Here is a 5,000-nt window from a genome sequence, read left to right on the forward strand (position 1 = left end):
AGTGTAGTGGAGCTCATGGTGGTGGTGAACCTCAGCAGATTCCAGCTCATCCCTTTTCCCATCTTGTCACTCCCGAGGCTGATGGTGCTGGGCTGGGCCAGCGCAGGGAGCCTGCAGGACCCCCGTTCCGACCTCGGGGCAGCACCACCGGCCTGAAATAACTCAGGTGCTCCCATGAGAGCTGTGCTCGGTAAGGCAGCAGCAAGGAACTGCAGTCAAGGTGAACTATGGGCCAGTGGAGAAAGGAAACAATTTTAGGAACTCTTTACTGTTCAGGACTCACCCTGAAAACAGCAAAAATTAGATAGCTGTCAAATACAGAGCTTATCTCTGCCTGCAAGATTTTACGATACCGTGTTTAGCTAGTGTGGCTAATGAAGGAAAACAAACAACAAAAATAAACCCGTGAGGACAATTTAAAACAATAGATTAAGCTACCTGCATTATTTCCAATGCAATTAAACTCTACAATTAGTATACGGCAGGAAAAATACCAAAATGGTGATAGTATCGCTTATCTGGTTCTCTAGCGAAAGAAATTCACAGCCACCCCCATCGCACACCGTATGTTAACTCTTCACACCATGGGTATGTACAACTCAGAAATATAAAATTAGATGCTTTTGAAGGACACTGAGCTCCCTCTGGTGAAGGCATAACAAGTTTATTAAGTAAGCACCACCTCTGGAAGTATAATCCCCTCTGGCTTCTTCCACGGAGTTTATTGGTTCAGTTTTCCTAACCATGAGCATCATTAGGGCAATGCAGTAATTAAGAGTTGTTAGAAAGTGAATTCTCAAACTGCAGATTAGAAAATTAAACTATTTCCTGATTACATATTAATGGAGCACAACAATAGCAGTTGCCATAAGCTTGGAAGGCAACCAAGGGATAAATCTGTGTACTTAATTACCATAAACAATGGCTGCATAGAAATGAAGTTTTATGCACATTCCCTTCTGTAATATGTCTGATATCAGTACACACTTGACAATTCTTGTTCAATTATCTCTATTATTTAATGCGCTGTGAACGGCTCTGTGTAAATAAAATTAACCACCCCAATTACTTTGAATTCATCTAGGGACAACGTAATAAAAAATGTGAAGAATTCTGTATGCCTATTAATCTAAAACATTACAGAAGCTTTCACCAGATTTTCTTGTCTATATTTATTTTGTCTACATTTATTTTAGTGCACTGCTAATTCAATTACATTTACCATCAGTGGTCAATCATCAGTAGCAGAAGGTTTTTTTTTAATTATTATCTCATTAATTCTACTACTGTGTCACAAAAAGGCTCACCCATTGGTAAAGTATGGGAATCATATAGAAAATGTAAGTGTGTTTCTACTTGAATTTGGGAGCTTGTAGTTAATCAGAAAAACAATTAAAAACACTTCATACTCTACGGTCAGATAACAAAATACCTGATAACTGCTATTTTTTTCTAAAATAGTTGTTTTTGTAATTAGTGAATAAATAGTGACCCAAAAAAGAGAGCTAAATTTAGATCAGAGGTTTGTAAACTAGGCTTCTTTGGTTTTTACTTTAATTGCGTTATGTGATAATTCTGCATTTTAATTGACACTTAGCCATCAAGATGATAGGCATCTTAAAGACAATGACAGAAGAATTCGTAATGGGGAGACTGCCACAGAAGTACAGACAGAACTATTTTATCCGTAACAGGTTAGGCACAACATGGCAAGTACAATCCCAAAGAAAGGGAGATAATCCCACCCATGTCATCATTTGATGTCAAGCCATTATAAGAGTGCAAGAAGGGAAATCAACACTATTAGATTATGTGATATTTATACTCGACCACAAAACTCCCTCCTCTTACTTGAACCTCTGTGCTGTGATCTCTCCGCACGCTTGCACCCACTGCATGGCGCATGGTGCACGTCGCAAAGCCCTCCTGCACATGTAACTACTGCACATCTGCAGGTTGCGACAGCAAACGTGCCGTCAGCTTATTCTGTGAGGTTCGAGACACTGAAACACCAACTGCCCTCACAGTTCTGCGATGTGCCAGCAAACTCCATTTCCCTGGAACAAGGTGAGATTAGATTTTCATTTCCAGTGCAAAGACCGAGGTCTGAGGTACGGCACCAGCGACATAAATTACAGGATATTAATAAAAGTGTAACTATTCAGATTCAAATAAAAATCAGCAAGTTGGTAATTTTAATAACTTTTATTTTTTCACACATCTTAGGAAAGTGTTTCCAGTCAAATCAGGAGCAGCTGGTGCTGGAAACGCAGAGCTCTGGCTGGATCCGAGCTCCCTGCCTGACTGACGGACTCTGAAAACATCAGCTCCCCTTTGGCCACAAGCCAGGAACTCGGCTCCCCGGCCAAAAAGCTGTCTGCAGGCTGCAAAATGGCAGCACGCATGGTGGCAAGGAGCTGAGCTCTCCTCCTGTAGCCCTGTTCCCATTACATTCCTCTTTGCACAATGCTACGCAGAAAACAGCAGAGGAAGGGACACATTTGCACCTGGATCGTGCCCTAGGGACAGGACCACAGGTCAGCTGATGTATCTTTCTGGCCTTGCTACTGGGCTGTAGCAAGGAAACAGCCATCAGCTTTAAGGCCTTGATACACGGAACGGGACACAAAGTCCTTTCCTGTCAAAGCAATGCATGCCACGGCCTCCTGGCTGAGCAGCAAAAAGGAATCCCACCCAAAGGGTCAGGAGCTGCCAGGTGGCAAAGCAGTGTTCTCATTGGATGAAAATCATCCCTGGTTGGGTGCTGGGGGGGCTGAGAAAGAAGGGAGAGAGCTTTCTTCCCAGTGCGAGTCTGACACTCAGGACATGGCCAAGCACACTGCAGAAGGGTGGGATGGCCCAGTCCCCAGCCGACATGGCAGGATGAGAAGATCTCGCTCAGCTCCCCTTGAACCCAATGGTAAAGCAAGGGTTCAGTCATGAGATGAGTCTCTCAGCTCTGTGTTGCTCTGGGCTTTGCATGCTTTTGGCACATATGGAAATGAAATTGGAAATCCCAACACAAACATGCTTCTACAGTGGCAGGGACACGAGACCCTGCAGACACTGGTCTGAATGGTTCTGTGGAAGGCATTCTGGCAGAGTGGGACAAATGGCCTCGTGAAAAACGAGGCCAGCAGGCTCCTGCTTACCCAAGGTCCTCTAGTGACACAACCTCAAGCAGCACAAAATTACAGAAGGGATTTGCCCACAAAAGCCTTTTAAACGTACATCAACTAATCTGTGGTTCTTGTCCTTTACAGTCTGTTTTGAACATCTTTGAGCTGCCCATGCAACCTTCTGGTTCCTAAAGCTTACATTTTCAGAAGAAACAAGTACCAAAAGACTTTCCAGTACAATGCTGAGAGCTGGCAACATTTCTCATTTCTTGTCCTTCTGGTATGTACCAATATCTGGGGGAGTATTTGCAAAACCCCAAGATCACCATCAACAACCCTTGAGGGCTGCTGCAGCTATCGGCCTGCAGTTATTATCTCCCCTAAAACATTACTTTGTAGACCCCTGGTGGTCTGTGGCAAGCTGGTTGGACATACAGTGTTGACTCATCCGTTTTGTTCCTAGATTCCTCTGTCAGAATCAGGAAAAAACAGCTCATACCTTTATGGAAGATGCTGGGACTGAGGCACAGGCTGCTTAGTTGCCTATGTTAGCAATACTTCCTAAAGAGAGTTAGGGAAGAAGTGCCATCCTTATAGAGCCAGTGATGAGGCACAGCCAATTCCCCCGAAGCCACTCCAGTAGGTACCAGATGAGGGAAGGAGAGGAGCCTGCAGCCGGCCAGGTGAGGAGCTGAGGGAAGGGGACCACATTTGGGCAAAGAACCAGGAGCTGACATAACAACATTTTACAGGCACAGCAAAAAGATGTTCAGAGTTTTTTCTACCGCCAAGGCCATATCACATGAAAGGTGAAGAAACCCACGTCCTCCTCCTCCATTTCCATGTAAGGAATTGCAGTTACTGTCACAGGGGTGACAAATGGGATACTGATTGGCAGGAGAGGTGGTACACAAGACAGTCCCTCTGTTGTAATCCTTAGCTAGAAAAGTTAGAGAATCCCCGCTTTCAAGGCTATAAACTCAAGTAGAGGTAAGAAACTCCACTCCTCATGTGTTTCCTCCTAAACTGCTTATTTAAGCTAAGAATGGAAACAGGATTTTTATCAAGGACTTGTCAAATCAGTTATTTTAAGTTAAATCCTCAGAAAATGATCAAAAACATAAAATTAACTTTTTTGTTATGGCAGAACTGCACGCCCCCTCGTCCCCAGTAAAAGAAGCAATGGGTATTCATTGGTATTCTTATTACAGCCCATACAGCTATACTGTACAAACTGCTCTAGCTGTGTTGCATTTTATGCAGAAGACTTAAACATTTAATCATCTGACATGACGTGAACACAGCAATATTTGTCCTACTTCAAAGCACAAGAAATGCAAAACTAGAAGAAACGTAAGAAACTCCTCCAAAGATGGAATAAGCAGCATAAATTAAGCACTGTCATGACATTAGATGTTAAAAAACCCCCAACTATACTATGCTAACAACTCTGTATGTATCTAGAGGCAGCACTCAGAGTTCATGCAAGACTTGCAAAACGCCATAGTAGTTCCTTTGTGGGGAATGCATGTTTCACCCTTTTTCACTCAACAGAGTACAAAAGGAAGTGTAGGATAATACATACACATTTTTGTTAGCTTGAGTATCTAAAGGCTATGTAATGCACTTGAAAAAGTACTTCAAAAGCTTGTAATAGGTAAAAGTTCTACTAAACAAGCACTGATCCAGGAGAGAAATTCTGAGTTACATATTTTTGCAAAATGCTGTAGAAGAGTCAAAGCACCTGTGCATACAACAAAGTAAATACATTTAAAGAAACCACCCAGATATCTGGACATGTGTGGCAAACTGATTTCAAAATACTGAAATTTAAATAAAGTCTGTTCATCTGTATCTCAAAACACACCATTGGATCAAAAT

The 5,000-nt window shown here is 42.6% G+C and overlaps 1 protein-coding gene across 12 annotated transcripts in view; it reads right to left on the reverse strand.

Annotated features, from left to right (window-relative positions):
- The window catches only part of EHBP1 (EH domain binding protein 1), a 195,268-nt gene that overhangs the window by 23,688 nt on the left and 166,580 nt on the right, over positions 1–5,000 (reverse strand). The window lies entirely within an intron of this gene.

The sequence above is a fragment of the Meleagris gallopavo genome, chromosome 2, assembly GCF_905368555.1.
Source record: "Meleagris gallopavo chromosome 2, MGAL_WU_HG_1.1, whole genome shotgun sequence".
Classification (NCBI taxonomy): domain Eukaryota; kingdom Metazoa; phylum Chordata; class Aves; order Galliformes; family Phasianidae; genus Meleagris; species Meleagris gallopavo.